Raw genomic sequence first — 23,446 nt, 5'->3', positions numbered from 1 at the left:
ACTTCTGGTCTAAATTCCATTTTGTTCAATAAAAATAATGGATAGTTAGATTTGTTAGCAAAGTTTGCTAAATACATGCTGGAGGAAAAGAACTGGATTCCAACCTACGGAACTTGAAACCAGATCTTTAGCTAACCATCGTAACTATGAGTGGCAAAAGGAGGATATCTGTAACTTCTCAGTGTAGTAGGCGCTCATCCCTACACGCTTCTATCCCGCTCTTCCTCAGACATGACAAAAACACCCACGCCAAGTGAAGGACAGAGTGTGTTTGAGTCAGCTGAGTGTGATAATCCAGTTTTACGGATGAATTCGCCTTTATGTCCCGAGGGCAGAGATGAGGATGGAGATATTAAACAAACAAGAGGTCCCACTCTTCCCTCAGCTGCCTCGGTATGAGCCTCTGCTGTCCCCAAACACATCCTCCTCTTTTCTGTGGCTGAGCAAAGCTTGTTTCTTTCCCTCTCCACTTTGAGGGCATCACTGTATTTACTCTAGAGGAGTGCAGCTCCTGTCCCACCAGTCTTGGTGTTGCACCAGCTAACCCGATTCAAAGGAAATAATTATCTGACCAACTTCTGCTGAAGCTTGTTTGTTATCCATAAACTGGAGCAAGTTCAAGTTCATTAAGTAAAATGTAGGCATCTACTCCGATGTTCTGCCTCTGAGCCTCAGGGTTGGGAGAACAAGAAACCGGCCGTACAACCAATGTGATCCAAGATGGAGGAGAGGCACAGGAACATTCATTCTGTTTGCTTGTGCAAAAGTCTCAAAGTACCTCTCCTTTTACACCGAATCTTGCTTTTGAAGAGCCTTAAAAGCTCCTTTTCTGCTTTCTCTGACTTCATTTTAGACAACTTACAGACACAAGAAAATAGTTACCTGGTTAGCTGGTAACCTGCGTCATATTGAGCTACAACTATCACACTGGTGGGTGCTTGTCAGTTAAACTAGCATTGGTTAGTAGGGTGCAGTGATCTAAAAACGTTGAGATTTTTGAGTTTTTAATTGGCCAGTCACTAAGCCAGTTCATCTGTGTACCTCTACTTCTATTTTTACACAGTAGTGATAAATTTCTCTCTTTTCACAGTGAAGTTATCTCTCATACCATAAAGTGTTTCTAATATGCAGTGCTCTGAAATATGAGGCAGTGTGTGTAAAGACATTTCAGAAGCTTCGGATTAAAGTTTAAAATACTGAATGCAGGTAAAGTGAAAAAGAAAAAAAAAAGAAGTTCCTTCGAATTGCCCAGGTAGCGTAGGAGGTTAATAAGCAAAGAGGAATGGGGTTAGAGGGCAGGCAGTCTGGTGGAAATCTTCCCCCAACTTTCCTTGCAGCAGGACATCAAACAAACACACCTGCTTCCCAGACCAGTCCCCTCAGCGCTGCCTCGACTTTTCCTGCCTCTCCCCAAAGCTCGCACACTCTCAATCCCTTTTACACACAAAAAACACTCACTAAACACGTAAACGCACGCGTGCACGCCTGCACACACGGTCCCATTGCTCATTACACACACAGCAAGAGCGGAGCGGTGAGAGATCGCGGAGAGTGAACGGGAGCGCTGCTTTGGTGTAATGGGAGGAAATGTTGGTGTTTCATCTGGAATTGATGAAGTCTTGTTTCGGCGGCTCTCCCCGGAGCAGAGCCGCTGAGCGCTGGCAGAGTAAATGAAAGGAGCAGCCGAGACCGGACCGGAGGAGCAGAGAGAGCCGAGTCAATAGAGCTGCTGGAGGATCATACAGAGAGTCTCACAGTTGTAGGAACAGGGGAGGGCTACTTCACATACATCTCATGAAACACAATATTTGTAACAGAATGCTAATACAGAGCAAGGCGTTCATATGCTTAAAAAAAATGTTTTGCTGTGTAACGCAGAGAAATTACTTGTTCATTTCCCTCCTTTTTTTTTTTTTAACAAATTTGCGCTGTTTTTTGTTGGTTTTTTTACAGAACATTCACAAAACCCTCCTTATAATAACATCTGCTAAACCCTGACGGAGTACATAAAGACGAGCAAGAGGGGACCTGTGGATGTATTTCGAATGATGTAAGAGGTCTTAGATCTTATAAAGTCGACATAGAGGCTGATGTAAATGCTTGTTCTAATATAACCCTGACGTTAGGGGGTGTGCAGAAGTAGATTTAAGTGCTTGTTATAATCAGGATCAACTCGGGAGTCTCTGTCCTCTCCAGTCAGAGCGTGTTGTCTCCGGTTAAGCAGAAAAAGATGAAAGAAGGAGGAGGAGGAGGTCACCTCTACAGACACACTATGATAAAGAATACTAAAAAAAGAGATTATACAGGCTCAACTCTTACCCTGTTCAACTAAAATAATATAAAGCACAGTGAAAAGAGCACAGTGCCCTCCAAATGTGTTGGCAAACATATGTCCTATAATTTTTTTTTAGTCTGTGGCATTCCTCAGTGTACGGAAAACCAGAGATGATGCCCTTTACATGAGGAAGATGTGTTAATAATCACAAAAGTCAAGATCTGACTACATATACGAGGTCCTCACCTCAACTTGCTCATATTCAGAGTCAGAGCAATAGCAAAATAGTTCAAACAAGTCTGAATGAGGAGCCCACAAGTTTCCTAATCATATTTGCAGAGGTGGATGCTAAGGGAGGTAAAATAAAAAGTACTTCAATCTCTACTGATAAACATCCTCGTCCTTATATCAACAATACATGTGAAGTTTGCTAAACTCTTCTGTAAGGTCTTAAAACGGAACATTTCCTGAACTCTCCAGGTAGATCTGACAGAAAGCAGAGGATAATTAGGTGTTAAAACACCTGAGGCCCACTGTTTGGTCTGGGGAAAGCTCTATGACGCTTGTTCCTCGTCCACAGTCCTGTGAATCTTACGAGTGCATCATGAACTATGAGAAATACCAGCACAGTTTTATTAGAAATTTGCTAACCTCAACCAGTAGTGTTAGACATTGGTCATAATTTGGTGTTTGAGAATCTGTCTACAAAAAAATGATCAAATCAACACAAAAATGTTTCACCAAAGACAAAATTAATCTCCTCTTCTAAAGTGTAGAGAAAACCTGTAAGATCAGCTGTAGAGAAGCTCCAGCTGATGGTGGGCATCAACCTCCAAACATTAAAGACAAACGGCTGTATTTTGCTAAAAGAGGGTACAACAAAGTAGTAACAGCAGTGGTGTAATTAATTGTGGAATTGGTGATTTTTGTTTTAAAGTAGTAAAAGATGGATGTGTTTTAAAGCTTTCCCACATTTATAAGTGGAACACCAATAAGCACGGAGGATGCTGAAGGATCTAGCAGCCAAATTCTAGTAATTGGCAAAATAGACTTAAAGTAAAACATTTTTTTGCTTCTCAGTTGAAAGATGGTGGCAACACCATGAACACGGTACAACTTGTTGGTTTGAAGTTACAGAAACCATTTCACACAAAAATCTATTGACTATATAATCTGTAGAGAGGAACAGAAATTCAACTTCACCTGAAAACAGACGTCTTAAATGCTGCACGCTGTCAGGGAACCAGGTTTCCAAGACTGAGATTCTATATAAAGTAATACAGCAACAAGCAAACGGAGAAAAAAGGAAGCAGTTTATACAACCATCTGTGAACGAGGAGCTGACTAAAACACACACAAAAAGAAGAGAAGTGGTAAACCTTTCATTTATAAATGATGAGAAATAATACATAAAGCAGTAGAGCTGGAGTCATCACCAGCACATATCTCACAGCAGATATGCTGTGGAGCACACAGGGCCATCTCAGCCTAACTGGGCAATGAGAGGAGAGATTAATTAACATTTTTATGTAAATGAGGCGTTTGTGTCTAATTATTTCTGTTATTCCAGCAGCAGCATGCTTTGATGTGCCAGCGGTGGATTTAAATAGGAGGGAGATTTCCATCACATCCTCCCTCAGCGTCACAGCCAGGCAGGAGACAGACACAGCTGAGATTACACACTCCGCTGGGACAGGCTCACACACGTACTTCCACAGAGTTATTTCACCTCAGAGGGGAAGTCCTTGTTGCCAGAGCTCACACTCGTGCCTTCACATGTTTACAAACTCACAGTAACACCGCCACCACCTCCTCTGCCTCCTCCTCCTCTCCTCCCAGCTGAAGCAGTCAAGTGTTGGAGATGAAGGACCCTTAATTGGCAGGGTGTTCATCTGAGGGGGATGTTGTGGGATGGGGGGGAGGGCTCCATGGCCTGCTTGGTGCTGGTTTATGAGCTGATATTAAAGGATGTTAAAGTACATACAGGGGATAAACTTTTACAAGCTGAACTTATAGCTAGAAACATGGGCAGTGTCGTAAAGAGCCGGTGTACACTCCGCTTGCACTGACCCGCCTGCTTGCGACGACTGGTCATATACTGACAATAATATTTTAACTGTGGGGAAAAGTGACATTTATAATGGGGTTGCAGGTAGAAGTGGGTAAAAATAACCCTTCTACACGTCAAAATAATTACGATTTTATCAAAAGTTCCCAACGTGAAAGCTTTTCCAGAAAAAAAAGAAAAAACAGAACATACAGCCCATCATTCTGAAATTATGAGTTTGTGGAGGTTTGTCACATTGTGACAAGCTCAACTGACATTTAATAAGCAAAGACGTAAGCCTTCGATTACGCTCAAACTGTTGTAGCCAAAATAATTTCAAAGGAAAGTGTCAACAACAATCAGATGAAGCACGACCTTGCAACAATAACGATTTACCTGCATGACAATTTCCTATCATGGTGACTTTATCATTGCTTTCAGCAACCTAAATTCTTAATAATGTGGTTCTTATCATCATGTAATTACTACATCAACACATACAGAATTTTTAGCTTTAGTTACTTTATATTTATCTGGAACTGACTACAGGAAGCTTCACGATCAAATAATGCAGATAGGATTCACATAATTGTGTTTTTTCAAGTAGAAACCACATAGCTTAAAGCTTTTATTGTGAAGGCCTAAAAAGAAGTTGTCTCAGGTCATTTGGTAACGTCACACTATGAAATAAACATTTGTTAAACTGTGTCAAGATGGTATTGTTCTCTTGGTTTTCTCCAACATCAGTGTAATTAACTTAAAAACTCTCATAAACACACTTTTAAACTTTGGGAAAAAAAACTGTTCAAAGAAAACATGAAGCTGTTAATATGATGTGGGCCAATATATTAAACTCAATGAATAGGATGTCAATCAAGGTCATATGTGAGAAAATAAGTTTGCAGTGTATATGAATGAAAACCATCTGCTCATCGTTTTTGTCAGCTACGCAGTGATATCCTTCAAAGATTTGGCCACAGAGTCTCATAAGTCCTTTAAACGGCAGCAAGCTGTACTTTACAAACACAGGCTGTCAAACTTGTCTACCTGTAATGTCAACAGTGAAAATGGAGCTTTTACAGAAATGACATTTTGCAATTTTCAGGATCAATCCTTGTCAGCTATGTCACGTTTGGTCAGTGTCTCATCTTTTTTTAAGTCCTTGTTGCTCCTGGTGAGTCCAAGGCAGTTTTCTTTCACAATCAAATAGTTTGACTGTGAGTTTAACATCTCTGAAAACTTTGAATTGTGTCAGAATCTTTATATTGTTATAGTTTCGCCTGCTCTTCTTCATCTAGTCGCTTGCTAGCTCTCCGAATTGGTAGGTTAAGGGTGAGATGGCGATATGTTCAGGAGCCTTAGGAGAAACAAAGCTCCCAGTGAAGGTTTCAAAATGATCCTTTTAAGAATGAGAATCTCATAAGGAACATTAAAACATAACGACACAGAATAAACTAGTTGGTTTACATTGCAAGATAAATGTATTATCTTTATTGTTCTTATTTATAGAGGTACATATTTTTGTTCCAATTTGTATTCTTACCAGAGTCACAGTTCATGTGTTATAGTAAGAAGTACACCTGATTATCATGGATTGGTTTTGCTCAGGTGATTAATTAATCTTGTTCGATTGTTTCTCTTGTTTTTAAAGGAGAGGGAGACACTGATCAACACTGTTTTATTAAGTAAGGGTGAAATACCCAAAAAAGTGACGGAGTTCTGACAAAAACAAAAATCAAAGGAAAAAAAAAATGGAGGGAAAAGTGTTTTGAACACATCTGAGAACTGCATGCAAACGCCGATTAGACAAATGAGGCCGATTCCAAAAGGCTTTTGTCTCTAATCCTACACGTCTTCCCAACACGCCTTCAGCATTAAGCTGGAGCCTTTAGACAAACGTTATAATGATACAGTGTCACTTAGTGCCTTTGGGACCCAAACCAATAATAAGGATGACTCTGGTTCATAACTTCTATCTTTAATGTATCTTTTATATCAAAACAGGCTCTTTACATTTAAAAAGATCCACAAACACAAACACACATCATGGGCTGCAGGTATTTCTATGTAAATATTTCTACTTTATGCCATGTTAGGAAAGTAATAGAAGCTTCCTACTTTCTCTTTCTTTCTTTTTTTTGTTCTGAAGGGAGCAGGACTTCAATGTCCATGTAAGTCTGAGGTTATCCAGGGTTTCTCACTGTCTCACTTCAAGTAATGCTGACATGGACCACTGAGTGTTTCATACCAGAGCCCAAAGTAACTGCAATCAAATTGTGGAGTATCTCTGCAGGTCTGTGAAAGAGTGGAGCCTCGCCTGGTGGATCAGCGTCAATACATGATTCAAGTCTTCTTTTAAATGGCCGTCAGTCCCATTCTCACTGACTGAGATATAACATTATTCATTCAGATTTCTTGCCCTGTATTGTTTTGTGTGGAATTTGTCTCTATTAAATGCTTTTGGTGTTAAATGGCAACAGAGGAGATTTTTTATTTTCTTTTAGCGACATCAGGATCATTGAATGATTAAATATGGCACAAGATGTTTTGAGTTTTCCATCACACTGCTTCTTTGAGACCGACAGCCTAACTGCTCACTATGTTACATGTTCAACTCTTCTCCATTTTCTATTTCCATAGCTGGACTGCCCATAGAGGACATTGATCCAGAGACAGGCTGCCTTGACTGGGAGGAAACAGTGGCATTATGGGCACCTGTGTGCGTGAATGCATGTGTGACAGCGTGAGTCTAGAAGGAGGGAAAGCGGGTATTAGCTTGATGAAGTCATACAGGAAATCAATGTAGTATTGGAAGACGAAAAACGTCCTGCCCATGGGTGGTTGCACATAAATGTGCGCATGGATGTGCAAAGTTAACGAGACAAACTGTGATCCACAAAAAAGACAACGTATATCACAGCCAGAGATATCTCAGAGCACTGAAAAAGATCCACAGGTTCAGAGTTTTATTTCTCTGCTTTTAAGTTTCCTTTCAGTACCAGATTATTTACAGACATTTTAACAATTTTGCTATAAAACACAAACTTCAATGATTGTTTTGGGGATCTTATTTGAGACTGACAAACACAAAGAGCATATTTCTTAAAAGGAAGGAAAATAATACATGCTTTACAACTGAAAGTCAGACAGACATGGTGTCTGTTTGTACTCATCCACTCCTGGATATTGTTTTAGACTTAAACTGAGTCATTCCAACACAAGACCATGCTTTGAGCCATTTCATAGTAACTCTGACTTTAAGTCAGAGTTAAGTTTGTAATCATTGCCCTGCTGGAAGCTGAATCCCACATTATCATGGCCTTTGCTGCCTCCAATAGGTTTTCATTCAGGATTTTCCTGTAAATCCTTTCCCTTTCAATCTTTAGTTTAAGCCTGAATGTCTTCATTGATCTCTGGTGAAAAAAGCATCATCACAGTACGATGCTGCCACTACTGCTTTTAGCCTCAGAGATGCTGCTTTCTGTGTATTTTCCTCCACACAGTGTTTGAATTTAACCCAGACAATTTAATGTTAGCCTCATCTGATCAGAACACCTTCCACTAACATGTAGTTAGTTTTTTAGGCTCAGTGTATGTGGAACTTCATTTCACTTTCTTTCAATAATGGATTCTATTCTTGACACGCTTGCATAAAGGCAAGATTTTTGTTGCTCTATTGACAGCACCTTCAGAGTTACTATCAGCCAGCTTGTCTGCTTTTCTCTTCTCTAAACCTGTCAGCTTAGATGGATGATATAGTCCTTATACCCTCTTTCCATTTGCAGATGACTGATTATTTTTTGTGAGATGTTAAAAGCCAGGAATATTGTTTCATAACCTTTCCCTTACCTGTCTGGTCTATTTGATCACTGCAGTTGGCTGCACTGGATTTTACTTGGGGGAGTCTGTGTATTTATCCACATTACACTTACCAGATTATTCTTTGTAAATAAAGTTACATTAATCAACTGTTAGGTTGCAATTTTGAATTTACACCTTGACATTTTAAAAAGTTTAAGAGGTAAAAGAGTTTTGCAACAAGCCGTATAACACACTGTTTAGACTTAAGGTTTGGGTGCATCTAGTTCTTCAAAGGGCCCAAAGAGGACAGCAAGTTTGAGCGGCGGGTTTAATTCAGACAAACACACACACACGCAGGCACACTTGTACACACACACACACACACGCGCGCACACACACACACACACACACAAACTGCTGCGTTCATGTCTTGATCTCCACTCCATTCACATCAATTGTTAATAAAGCCAAGGCCCCAGCTGATTACTAAAGATTATTCCACTGTTTATTCTGATCAATAGAGCATTTCTATTCCAGTAGGCTCTCATGTAGATACTTGAAGGAGAAGCTGGGGCAGGGCGGCAAAGAAGGGAAAGGCAGTGAGAGAAAGAGGTGGGTCTACATCTTAATGACTTGAATTGCAGCTCTGTCTCAAGTGTCTGCAGGAGCTTAGAGCTCAAAGGAGACGTTAGGTAGATCTTAGCCGCAGGCTACAAGCTCACTGTTCCTCACACCAACTTCATACACACAGGTCGGCTTAGACTGGAGTGGATATTAATTTCACTGACCAAGTGGAAGACAGAGGACCTCCTTAAAACCATCAGTCACCAGCCCTAAGCTACTCAGCAGCTATTACTATGGTAATCTGTACCTCAGGCCCGTGTGCGTGCATGCGTGTGTGCGTGCGTGCGTGCGTGTGTGTGTGTGAACACACATGTTTGGTATACTTGCAAGAGGCAAAGACAACAGAGAGAAACCGAGCAACTACTATAAGCGTGTATCAACACTCATTAACAGAGACACACAATTACGTCTTTGCACACTTATGTTTCTGTTCAACCGGCATATGATGTTCACAGAGTAATTAATCATAAGATGCGGAGAGTGGGGGAGGAATTCAGGGGAGGAGGGAGAGAGGGGGCTGGGGGAGTCGGAGGGTAGAAAAACATTATGAGTCTGGGTAATTGTCTAATTTTCCTTCAGAGAGCCCAACAAGGAAAAAGAAAACAAACTGCCACTGCACCATTTGGAGGTTGGAAGAGGAGGGGAGGCTATTTACTGATTAGAAATAAAAATGGAATATTAGTTAAAAAAATAAATAAATGTTATTTTAAAAAGTGATTATGTAAGGACATCGTAGTGGGCAGCAACGGTCTTGTACATTAGCAGTTATATAAGCAAACCTGAAAGATGAAAAAATACAAAGAAATGGAAGAAATGTGAGATGTGGGTATCTTTTTAATTTTGCTCAGAATAAACCCAAAAGGTTCTCATGAGAGAGAAGGTGATAAGCTGTTGGGGAATTTTACTTTCCAGAGATCCCCATTTCAGCATTAGGTTTTGTGTCTGCATATTAACTTAATTGCATCATAAGGTGCAGTAGATACCAAAACACAAACATAAATGATCTCTGGGATGGTGATGTGGATAGAAGTAGGATCTAATGTGGTAATAACCTTTTGAGGTATAAAATAAGCAACTACATGCTACATGATGTTTCTGTTAAATCCTGTCTTGTTTTTATTTCAGAGCTAAAAAAAATTGTCAAACGTCTTTTACTCAAGCAGGAATTAATCAAACAGTAAACACCACACATCCCCAGAAAGAGATAACATTTAAATTCTACCTCTGGCTTTTGAACAGCAGACAGATGTGCAAAAATGCTAAATGGAAGTAAATAATCAAGAAAGGCAAAAACAAATACATGCATCTAAATACACACTGATTCACACACCCATGCTCCTAATTTATTTATTTATTTTTTTTACAAACACAACAAATCTTGTACTTTTGAAGCTTTTGGCAAAGAAGGAAAAACATATCATCGTTGAGGATCAGAGGCATTACCTCTAATCTCAGTCTCACCGCATGGCTGGAATAAATTGAGCAAGATGGGCCTGAAAGTGACAAATCAGAAATACATACATAGACAGACTGACGCCAACTTGTTAGCCTTCCGGTCACCCGTTCCCAGTTCTGCTAGCGGAAGCACTTTACTTTAAAGCTCTCTTTTCAGCGGGATAAAATAACAAGGCAGAAGTGTGAAAACAACTTAAAGTTACCTGCACTTCAGTAAAAGCTGTTTCTTCCCCCAAAATTAATTGCTTCTTACCAGGGACACTGAGTGCACATGACAGTGAAAGTCAAAGAGGTAGGACGGCATCGCCTCCATGCTCCTTTGTTCGGTAAATGACTAAATATTTAATGTTCCAGGGCTCTTAAGATTAAAGGTAACATGTTGTCAGTAATAGTGGAGCTACTTCAAAGGATGTAAATTATGCATTTCTTCCTTTAGCAGAGAAATCAAAGCAGGTAATGAAGATTAAAGTTTGTAGACCTCCGCATTCTCTTCGGCTGAGGAGACAGGAGGAGAGGAGACGAACGGAGAGCCAGAGGACCTGCATTAAGGAAGGTTAATCTATTCCGAGCATGGGTTATCTGATTAAAGAATCATTGTGTTCATTTAATCTGTTTCAGTGAAGCTGGTTTATGGAGCAGGATGATAGCGCCGAAGCTAGTCTCCGCAGTCAGAAGGCACTGCAGCCGGTGTGGCAGAAGGAAATGCACGGCTTTAGGGACCACAACAAGAACTTTGTTCACAAGGTAAAAAAAAAAAAACTGGTGGGAGAATGGATAGGATGTATATGATTAAGAATATTTACAATGCCACAGATTCTGTATTTTCTTTTTTCTTTTTCAAGATTATATCCAATTGTCGTGACCCTTGGTGAGGTTTTTTGTTAAAGTTTTGTTTTTCTCTTCCATCTTTTCTATATCATGCTCTCTCCTTACAGCTACTGATCTTGATCTGTGTGCCAGAAGACCAGCAGGACTCTTCCGCCTCCTCAGATCGTTATGTCCTTCAGTCGCTGCAGTTCAAGCTCAGTGCTTTTTGGCCTTTGATGCAAACTTACCTCCCGGTTATTCAGATTACCATGGCCCATCCTTTGGAACCACCATCTAAATATCTTTACCGATCGGTCAATTACTATCCTCCGTACTTGCATGCATAAGTATCCCTCTAACAGTCACCAACAAAAGTTGCTGTCTTGTCAAATAAGCTTATAGTGAACTTTAAAATGACTCACCTAGTCCACAATAAGGCTCCAATTCATCTTTGCCCACCTCTGCAGAGCCCACTTCACTGCTAAATTCTTAAAATACTTGTCAACTTCTTTGACAATTTAACTCTTTCAACTGATCTTGTTGACTGCGACCTCTTCCTGCGTACAGAATCAAGCAACACACACGCCTCTCATCTTGTCAAATGACACACATGAACTGGGAGCTGTTGCCTGACTTTAAACATGGATAGTTTGGTAAAAAGCATAACTGCTTCCAAATAAATCAGACACGAAAAGATTTGCTGATCGCCACGTCTTGGAGTGTTGTCCATCAACCAGTTACTGCAGGTGTGGATTATTTATTCAAAGAAAATACTTTTGAACACAAGTCTCACACTTCGAATGTGTGTTGGCATTCAGGCTCTCAAACGTTGGACAATGGTACACACTTACTCGTTTTCCTCTATTTTATTTACAACATAATGGGCGTTTCCATTAAAGGAAACAATTCCAGGAACCAGGGAAGTTTTCTGGGACTATTATTACCACCCCTCTGTTTCCACATAAAAATAAATTACTACGGAAGAAATTTGCCCTTGAAAAAGCCCCCATAGGAAGGTAGTAGTTCTTAATTTACAGGCAATGTTGGAATTGAGAGAGATTGAGTTTTTAAAAGATCTCTTTCATTTTAAAAGTCTTTCATTCAATCTCAGTGGATCCCTCACAGATTTTTAAGAAACACACTGCTGCATTTGCTGCATGTGTGTTAATGTTCCTGTGGGACATATATTTCATGATTAATCATTTAAGCATGAGTGAATGTTCAAACTTTCTTTGACTTTGAAGTAACCTTGAGTGTTTCACACAGTTCCACAATGAAAACTCTGTGAAATTATTACGTTTATGATATAATCATTGATAGTCACCATCTGTAAAATCTTTTTTTTTAGTCAAGTTGTTAGAATCTTTAAACAAGATTGACATTTCATAATGAAACACGCTTAAATACTTTGACGTTGTTTTGATTTTAAACAAATGTAAGCAAGTTTATGAGTTGTATTTGAATGCAACAATAGTGAATGTTCACATCTGCTGCTTTGAAAACTCCTGTAGTGTTTGCAGCACAGGAGGCAGCATTTGAACTGTACCTGGTGAATCTCTGTACCAGTTATGTTTACATTTATCTGCAATCATTTAGGCAACCCCACCATAAACATTCCACAGTAGGGTAGCCGGTCACCCTCTAATGGGAGCGCTAACTGTGAAGGTCTAACACAGTCGATGGTAACATCTTATAAACATTTCAAAGAAGTTAGGCTAGACTTCTGTCACCAAATTAACAGACAGGCCACAAACCAAAGAGTTATATTTTGGGAGGCGCAGGGAGAAAACCACCCAACTTTTAGTGACTGTTCAAGCTAATAATATGTGTTGCTTATAATTTGGTTTGAAGGTGTTTTGGGATCGATAGCAGCATTTCCTCTTCAACCCATCAGCAATCAAAACCAGCAGATCTACAACTTCTCCACTGTGTATTTCTGCTCAAACAACACGCTAAAGCCGAAACAGTGTCGAGAGAGGCACAAATGCAAAGTGAACAGAGCTCTGTGTTATTCTATTGGAATCAAATTCCTCTTTAACTGAACATAGACTTATTGATCAGTGAGAAACTACACAAGAGCAGCTTCCAAATGAAGTAATGTGCATGTGAGGGAGAGAGAGAGAGAGTTGGGTGAGGGAGAGAGAGAAAGAAAGGGGTAAATAACATCTTCATCTCCACTCGTGTCTGCAGCAGCCAGTCAGTCAGGCATCATTAATCCAGTGAGGAGCCTCATCCGTTGTGTATTGGTTCATTTTACAGCACTACAGTACTGTCTAAATATTGACAAAGCTCTACTGTCTGGGCTATTGACTGTCATCAGAATGTTCCCCTTTAGAGTGCAGTTTAAAAAGGAACTGAGGATTGGTGTGTGTGTGTGTGTGGGGGGGGTGCGCGCGTGTGTTTGTGATACAGAGTCAGAACACTCAGCAGCATCTTGTTCCTAGATGCACAAGTTATGACAAAAGAACACATAAATATGACAAACAATCAGAAAGAAAGTGTGGACCAAGGTTTCAGAGTGGGGTTTCCATCAGTTGCTTTTTTACAAAGTCAGTTTTTCCTTAAAAAAAAAAAAAAAAATTTAATTGTTGCTATTTTGGATTTGAAGTAACAATGCTCAGGAATAAGGAGACAAAATGTCATACTACGACTACAGATTGGAGCATATGTCTTCTGTTGGCAGGGAATCAACAGCCAGACCTCGACGCTGTTCTCAATATTTAACAGGAGCAATTCCTATTTTCTTTTTCTGAAGAGAAATTGAGGACAAGGAACACTAAATGCCTTCAGAGTACCAGCTTTGAGTGACGTTTAAGGTACAAACATGTTGATGTGAGTAAACTAACAGTAGACAGAGTGTTTAAATGATCTGAAGAGCAATGTCCTATTGAGTTGCAATCATATTTTTACAGCTAGATTATTGTGGTGGGGTAACACTCTCACAATTATTGATTATGTGGGGGAAAGTGAGGTGTGCACAACCAGTACAGAGCTTAATAACGTAAAAATAGGCTCTGCTACTGACACAGTTGGTGAGAGCAATAGGACTGCTGACACTATTGCGGCATCAAAATGACAATGCTGGTCATAAGTGGAGAAAAAACTGAATCATCTAAGCTTAGGCTGTCTGATGGTGTTTTTAAAAATATATAATTTAAGGTTTTTCTCAAACATTTATGTACCTCTGTGGTTGAATCTAAGTGTAGGTTGGCGGCTTGTTAACTCTCCATTCTACTTCTCTCAGAAAACACTTGTCTTCATTTTTCCCTCCTTATTGATGAATTGCATATAAATCTCATCTTTATGAACTGATGAAGTCTTTGCCAGTCCCTTTGTTTTGCTGAAGGCAGACATTGTGGTAGACAAGTTTATTTTATCAAACATGACATAATCACAATCTGAACTTTTGACTGTGTGCTTGGCTGCCATGTTCGCGCCTTTTTGCCGACATTCTTTTTCAATATGTGAGCTGCAGAATTAATAAAGATGCCACAATTGATATGTAGAAGCTGTGAAGTTTATGCCATTTAAATAGACTTAGATCAATATCTATGACAAAAAATAACTGAATCTACACTTAGCTGTACTGCATCCAAAAATCATCTTCATTATAAATATTTGACAGCGAAAATAAAACAGGTGAACTAAATCCAATCCTCATTTCTCCCATCATCCTCATGTGAGCCCATGCTCCACTTTCTGTGCCCCACAGCACACAATCTTGGCCTTCTTATATCTATATATTTACATATATCTTTTTCATCTCAATGTTAAAGAATAAAAGCTGCAATGGGCAAAAACGGAAAAGCATCACCAGGAGATCAATAAATAAAAAGAGTTGCAACTGCATTAGGTAATAAGTGCAATGCATGTGGATCAATTAATGGCAAAAGAATAACACGAGATTAAAATTTCTGTTTAATGGCGGTGATTAGAAATAGTGTGTATAAGCAGCTCTCTGTCTGCCCTGCTTGGACAGGGCTTTTAGAGTCCTTACAGCTTTTATCTCCGTGTGCCAGAACGAGCACAACTCTCCTAACTGCAGTTGAACACTTTCCTTTTCCAAAAAGAGATGGTAATTACCAGACAAATCACTGCCTCTTTTAAGTGCCAGATGAAAAAGTGAAAATGGGGGGAAATACGCAAGAAATAAAATAAAATCTTTATTTTTTTTTCTTCCCGTTTCTGGTTAAGTGGCCGGCGAGGGAGCACGGGAAGATATTTAATGCTGCTTAAATATGCAGTGTGATTTTACTTGCTGATTAAATTATAGCAGATGAGCTCTTCTGTTGGCTGGAAACTTGAAAAAGTCCAGAGCTGTTTAAAAATGCATCAAACATGCTGTTGAATTAGCTCACTGTCTCTGTCTTTCACCATCTCGATGAGGGGAGGGCCGAGGTGGAGGAGAGGGGCAGACGGCAAAATCAACCTCTCCACAAATAAGGCAATAACGGCTCTGAAATACAACAAATATGATAATAGCATAATAGTTTGTTTAAATGTTAAACGAGGAATTGTTTGAATTAAGTTAACTCACTAAAAAATGTGACAGTGCCTGCGTGTGAGTTTGCGTGTGTGCGTGTGTGTGTCTAAGCTTATTAATTAGTGTGTTTGCCAAATGGTCCAAGTGAGAGCCCACTGGGTCCTGTGCTCTGCACTTTTCGCCCTCTTCCTCCTCTCCCTCTCCAGAGCCACGATGCGCATACGTTTCGAGCTGCTTTAATTTCTCTGCTCATAATTGGGCTGAACCACAGGGAGCCCCCCCATCCGCTGGGACAACACAGTAAACACGAGTTTATTCTCTCCATCCCTTTCTCCCTGTGTGGGAGAACCGCTCTTACCCTCTTTCCTCCCTCTCTCCCAAACGCACACAGACAAGCACAATGCAGTGCGCTGATCAAACAAATAAACTACAAGCCGAGACGACAAGAAAAACGGGGCTTTGCCCTGACCCTCTATTTCCAGTGATGAACAAAGAAACACAAACCGCTCGGAGCGCCGCTCTCGCTCCGTCAATGACAGAGGTTAAAAATAAATAAATAATCGCGCGCAAGAGAAACTGTTTGAAGAGTCAGGGGCTTCAGAGTGCACCACATTGCATCAGTGGGCCAGTAGACATAGAGCGTTTTCCTACAGAGATGGGTAATGAAGGCGGGTGGGAAGTTATTCATAAAAATCTGACCATGTAAGCACTTGTGTAGAGACATGATGTTTAATTTGTAGTATAAGCAAAAGAAGTTTTTGAGTTCAGCCGCAAATACGGCACAATAATGTCACACTTGAGTGGGCAAACAGGTCAGACCACCTTTCATTGTTGGGGAAAACGAAATTCAGCGTGGGTCTCGGGCACCCGGTGGGTTAACAGACTGGATGAGGTTTGGAGCGGTAATAGGTTGTCCAAAAATGTACGGCTTATCTTATAGAACATACTTTCATAATTTAGATTCTGTTTGCATATCTGTGTGTGCATGTTTCTGTGTTGTCTGTGCTTTGTGTGCTGTAGAACAGTCTAGGTGTGTGTGTGTGTGTGTGTGTGTGTGTGTGTGTGTGTGTGTGTGTGTGTGTGTGTGTGTGTGTGTGTGTGTGTGTGTGTGTGTGTGTGTTTCTGCTCGTGCAGGTGCTGCGTGTGTGCCGACATACTCCTGAGCTCTGAGGTAGCGACAGCTTTGACAGCTATACCAGCCAATGGCCAGATTGTGGCGATAACCCTTCCTGTCGCCGCGAAGCCGTCAGAAAGGCTCCACTTCCCTCCTCGCCAGACACAGGGCCGGTCTGTGGACGCAGAGGTGCGGGGGGAGAGTGTGTGTCGAAAAGCTCTAGCCGTCCCCCACAATGCACTCGAATCATTCCACCGCACCGGCACATGAATGGGGATCCAATTGATTCTTTTTCACCTCGGTCCATTTTCCCATCCGGCCAGACACAGTGAGAGGATTTTGTGCTCATCTGCCCTTCCTTGTGTACTTCAAATCGGGCAGAAGACTTATAGAAAGGGAAGGTAAAAAGGAGGGGATCTTTATCAGAAAGCGAATTAACGCTCAAAGTGCTCCATTTGGAAGGTATATCAGGCCAATCCATTAAAAGAGCCTTCAGAAAAGAGCCGGCGTGGAGGACACCTTGAGAACGAACAGAAGACCTTGCTGAAACAGCACTCTTCACTGAGCGGGAGAGGGAAGTGAGGAAAGAAAACAAGACAGGCTGAGAGTTTGCGCCATGCTAATTGTTAGATTTGATGAAGACGACAGAAATTCCACATCTGACAGTGAACCTACCAACTCCATATTATTGCAACATGTGAAAAACTCTGTCTCACAACCATAGATTTAATTAGACAAAAATATACAAACATGTTATGCTATTTTCTGTGTATTCTTTGTCATATTTGCAGGCCAGTGTACATCTGTTCCTCCCAGAAACACACACATACACAAAAACATCTAATCCACCAGTGACTTCCATTAATCTTTTCACAGGCTCTGTCCTCTGTGGGCTGACACAGGTAAGGGTGGGGGAGGCTGGGGTCAAAGGTCAGGGCAGTGCTGCCCCCCACCCCGTCGGGATGCCGGCCTTGTGAACATTAGTCCCTAACCAGTGGGGTGGTGAACCCCTTACTGGCTGCGAGAGGTCAGAGATTAGAACACGGAAAGTGATAATTGAAAGAGGATGTAAGTAGAAATCACACAAAACCTGTAAAGCTAAAAATCACAGTTTACTTGTGTGCCATAGATCTCCTGATTTTAATCTTTTTTTTTTTTCTGTTCAGTGCACTCCACATCGGGAATTCTTAAAAAAAAAAGTATTTTCTATCTTACCATCACAAACAAACATGTGGAGAACAGTACAGACACTACAACTGACAGCTCAGACTGTGTGTGTCTGTGTGTGAACATTTTGTTCAATACACTGTGCATGTGGTGATTTTAAGGTGTGACACTGAATGTCCTTAAAATGGACAATCAAAGAATCCGGATGGTTACTGGGTTTACATTGCAGTTGTATTGATTCTCTTTGAGTTGCATCTGACAAAGTACCTTGAGACACTTTTACTAATCAGTTAATAGAAATAAAAGCAAAAAAGTATGCCTGAAAAAATTAATCATTCACTGTAAATGCAATAAAATGTGAACAAGAATAGAATGAGGAGCTAGTCATATAGCTGTACAGAGAAATGTCCCACCTGTCCTGTCTCTGGAGACAGCATGCATGGAGTAGATAGAGACTTGCAAACATATCAGTACCGGTTCAACTTTTTCCGATTTCTGCTTTATTAAAACCAGACACTTGAATGTATTTTATTAGGAATTTATTCTACTAGAATTTATCTAATACCAAAATAATGTAAATCTTAATTACGAGGAAGAAGGAAAATGATAAATTGTTGTCAAAATGTTTAAATAACAAAAATCTCAAACATAGGATATGCATTCGTTATTAGTTTCCTGAGACGACACTTGGCAGAACCACCTTTTGCTGTGATTAAAGCTGCAGGTGTTTGGGGGTTTGTCTCTGCCTGATCCCACAATCTAGAAACAGAAATCTTTGCTCATTCGTCTTTGCAAAATACCTCAAGCTGAGCATGGATCGGATTTGTGGGCAACAATTTTTAAACCTTGCCGCAGACATGAATGAGCTTTGATCAGAACCTTTCCATTGTAGTTAAAGCTGCATGTTTGGGGTCATTGTCCCTCTGGAAGCACTTCTCCCCTGACTTCTGCAGCCACTAACATTTTTATTTATTTATTTATTTATTTATTTTTCCGCCAGGATTGCTCTGTATCTCTGCTGTTGCTACATGCATGCTCAGTATGAGGAATTGCTGCAAAGCTAATGACTCAACGCAATCGATTGTCTACTGTTGCTCCATCCTGGTTCACACTGAGGGATTGCTGTTAAGTCACTAAGCAAATGCAGTTGACTGGGTTTCTTTGGAAAATAAACTTTTAAAAAAATAAACTCACTTGACTCCATTGTTTTATAACAAGGACTAAATTGGAATGGAGGTAATTGACTGTAAAACTCTCCATATGTAAACTGGATGTTTCTGTGTAGTGTATCTCGAGAGGACATTCCCATCAACCCTGACCTTCCCATCTTTGCTGAGATAAAGCAGCTCCACAGCACAATACCTGTTAGTTTTCTGCCAAGCTCAGTTTTGTTCTTCCTGCGTCAAGATGGTGACCAAAGCACCAACTTCCACAGGTTTTCCAAAGTATGCTTTATTTTTTAAACTAAACTAACCTTCTTCTTGTCACATTTTGATAAAGAACATACTTGTGAAATGCACAACTATTAGTCGCCCACCTGAGATGGAGCTCTGCTTCTTCTCCAGAGATACAATTGATCATTTGGCTGAATCTCTGATTACATCTCTTCTTATCTGGCCTATCAGTTTAGGACACCCATTTCTTGGTAGTTTCTCAGTTGGACCAAATTACTAATTAACGTGATGTTTGATAGCAATATTTTGCATTAGATTTTACTTAGAAGTATCAGAACAAAGGGATTTTAAACATAAATACACACTTTGTAGAGAAGTAAAAAAAAACTATATTTGGTTTTGTGCATATATGGATTTTGGGAAATATCACTGATCTCATTTTTCAAACTGAAACCCAGGAGAGGAAAGCAAACTTTATGAAAGAGCGCATAAAAACTTAAAAACACACACTCATCTACTCTTAGCCACTACATATGCACCCCACTCCCACGCAAGCACACACACCACTCGCAGACTTGAAAGTGTCTTATAAGCGAGGCGTGTTGATCCTGTTTATAATGGCGAGTTTCCTGGTGTTAGCTGCTGGTCTCCCCTGCCGTTGGGCTCCCTCCTCTCTCCAGCCCCTCATCTCTAATGCATGAGTCAGCCGGAGAGACCGCAGAGGCCAAAGAACGAGCGAAAGCGAGGGAGTCGAGAACGGACGGAGGGAGAGGCTAACCCCGGCACCACAGCGCAACACTTTCATATTCTAATAAACCCAACATGAATACACGCATACACAGAAAGGGAGGAAATTGCATTTCTAAAAACTCTCTCTGTATCAAAGGATATTCCGCTGAACATCTCTCACACACACACGCAGACACACATAAACATGCAGTCCGGCATTTTCCAAACCAGGGGAGAAAAAAAAATGGACTAACAGAAACAGACCAACACACACACACACACACACACACACACACACACACACACACACACACACACACACACGCAGGGAAGGCTCAGAGGGATTACAGTCTGCTGACGACAGCAGTTGAGCACACACATAGGCATAAAAACAGAAAACTTCTTAGCAGAAGTTCTGTTTGAGGAAGTTCTAACTGGATCTCTGAAACATTTGGAACCGATTCCTCTGATCATATCACTGCAAGTGTGACCAAACAAGTGAAAAGTGACAAAAAAAAAGGAGGCCAACAAAGAACAAATCAGTGGCTATAAATCTCAAGCTGAGAAACAAATATTGTTTAAAACAGAGCCGCAGCTCAAAGTGGTGCCTCGTTTCCGCCCCCCATCTCTCCTCGAGCCAGCCGTTTAATTTGGGGCCACTGATACCCAACTCGTTCTTTCACGGGAGTTAATTCTCCCTCCTCCTTTCTGTTGCCGCGTGATGGAGTCTCAGTGACAGCCTGTAATGCGGGCCTGTATGCATTGATTATATGACACCCTCCATTCAGGTGTGCTATTAAAGTTCCCCTCCTCTCTTCCTTTCTGCTCTGCCAGTGGAATAATGTCCAATAATAAGACGAGCAGGTGACTGGATGTGAGACAGGAGCCGCGCTCTCAGACAGAAACACTGGTTCTCTGGCAGGACTAGATGAAGATACGCCCCTGTTATTCACCCCGGCACAATAAACCAGAGAGAACCTGGATGGAGGAATCCATAATTGCATTTAAATTACATGAAGGATGCTTCGACTGCCTCTTTGTCTGACTGCCACACCTCCTGAATATCTACAACCACCTCAGTCTACTCTATGTAAAACTTTCCACACACTACAGCAGAGTCCAGATGCATGTTCAGTTATTGTTTTAGAAAACACAAACATACCGTAAGTAATGTCTTTGTGCTGCACCAAGATATGCACTAAGATATGTATTATATGTATTCTATACTTTTTTGTGTTTAATTTTGTGGATTTTACTGCCCTGAAGGAGAAACAAAAATGCCCCCTTTGATTTTTTGTCACTCTTCAGTGTTTTCATCATCAAAATAATTTTGTGATTGTATTTATTATAGAGAAAAGTGCTGTCCAAAACAACTGAGACCCTAAATCTCACCCAACTAAGTACCACCAAGAATTTTGCTGCATGAGCGAAACTAGCAAATCCGTCTTTCTCCATAATTCCAGAGGAAAATCGATGTCAGTGACATTATTTCTAAACTACACTCAATTCTTTTTTCGACTGTGACATGATGTGTTGATGTTGAGATATATTTTACGTCATATTGTTATATTTAAATAGAGCCTAGGTGTGTCTAGTGAAAAAAGTGGTTAACAGCAATATATTGTTGTGGTGTAACTTATATGCAAAGATTTTGTTACAAAATGTGTTTAATACATAAAATTATGTTTTTAATGTAGACAAAAAATAGATAAAATTGTATAATTAAATATATTTATTGTATTTAGGCAGAAATGTGACACAATTTACAAACAGTTACTTGATAATTATTTTACGAACTCATGAAAATGGGTAAAAACTTATTTTTGAACTGAATTGAATTTGAATAAGTCTAAAAGAAAATATTCTTTCTGAGTAATAAATAAAAAGCTTTAAACACTTATAACTTTGACAAAAAGGGAGAACAAGGACCCATGTTTGTCTTTCCATCAAAAACAGTAAGAACCATAACAAAATAGAGGGGGGGGAAAAAACAAACTTTAATTTACCTCAGTTTCCAAAAATAAATACATAAAAAAATCTAAGAATTTGAAAGGACACTGGTACGGGTTCTGGTTTATTTAATAAATGCATTTAAGATCACAGAAATCCAACTGAGCTTCAGACAGAAGACATGTTTAAGCCCTCTGCTCTCACCCACACAGCGCAGCGGCTGTAAAGCACAGGAGTCTACCTTCAGTCGTCTCCGTTTTCTCTTTCTGCCTCTCTGGGAAGCTCTGGGCCCAGAATAGAGCTCAGAGCTCTCTGGTTTACATAAACCACAATACCTCCTCAGCTCGAGACGGGTGTAGGGGGAGAAAGACACAAGCTTCTGTTTTTGTTTGCATTTTATTCCAAAACACAAAATTGAATCAATCTTTTAATACTCTGGATTGTATAAACACGGCCGAGAAGTGCTTGAATAAATATCAAGAATGAAAATGGATTTCTCGTCGACGACTATTATCTCCGTGGTTTATTTATGAGTACCAACGGCTGTTGCCAAAATAGGCAACACATAAAAAATACAGAGATAATGTGTTTAGGCATTTTTCATTTTCTTCCTTTAAAGTGAGCGAATAAATACAAGGATTTACATCACATTTACATTTTTATCAAAACCAAGTTAGGTTCCGCCAAACCTGCGCGCGCCCTTTTTTCAAGCCGGGGTTGCCGGGACAACAGGAGAAAACAACAAAAAAAGCAACATGACACTGACATCTTTAACAGGAAAATCATTAAAACCAACATGAGGGGCCAGATGATGCTGTCTGTGTCTCAGTCAGTGTGTGACTGATAAACACCACACTGGATCCATAAATAGACTAATAGCTCTTTCACGGCTCCCGCTACGGTGCACTCAGCCGGGATGGGTTGTGGGTGTTTTGTTTTGTGAAAATGAGAGATAAAATCCTCTCAATCTCAGAGAGTCACTGATATGTAATATCAAGCACAATGTGCGCACGCGGACGGCACTGCGCACACAACCAAACATATCCAGAGGCCATCCATCGCTGGCCACACAACACCCACTAATGCCTAACTACTTTTCATGCACACATATATTCATACAGTATTATGCAGAATAACAGTTTTATGGATTTTAAATGGCATTCATTTGTGAACTCTGCGGCCAGCTATCACAAGGAAGGGTTATTTTATCCTCTCTTAATGTAGATCCGTCTTCCTGGGCGAGATGCGGAGGGAGGTCCGAAACATTAGGGAAGTTGGATCTGTCTTCGGCCGCTGATTGAACACCGGGCGGGGGTGAAAGAATAGGAAAGGACTGAATCAATTGGGACTGATGCACAAATGCATAATGGAACCATCACATGATCACTGAGCCTCCATTAATATCTTCTGAGAGTGGAGATCCCAGATAACAAGAAGCCCTTTTCCGTCCATATTTCTCAGCCCAGATTTTTTACGAGCTGGGCTCCGGTTATTACAGAGCGACACAAACTTCACACAGCCGCAGTGAGAACCACAGCAGATCCTCCTCAGCCAGGGAGATGACTTTCTACAGTCTGTGCACGCTCCGGTGTGTGCGTGC

General features: G+C 40.5%; 1 protein-coding gene across 1 annotated transcript in view; it reads right to left on the bottom strand.

Moving 5' to 3' along the window:
- The window catches only part of wwox (WW domain containing oxidoreductase), a 153,800-nt gene that overhangs the window by 50,514 nt on the left and 79,840 nt on the right, over positions 1-23,446 (bottom strand). The window lies entirely within an intron of this gene.

The sequence above is a fragment of the Poecilia reticulata genome, chromosome 6 (genome assembly GCF_904066995.2).
Source record: "Poecilia reticulata chromosome 6, P_reticulata-male-v2, whole genome shotgun sequence".
In the NCBI taxonomy this organism is placed as follows: Eukaryota; Metazoa; Chordata; class Actinopteri; order Cyprinodontiformes; family Poeciliidae; genus Poecilia; species Poecilia reticulata.
The sequence above is the reverse complement of the archived record's forward strand: the minus strand, read 5'-3'. Positions and strand labels throughout refer to the sequence as shown.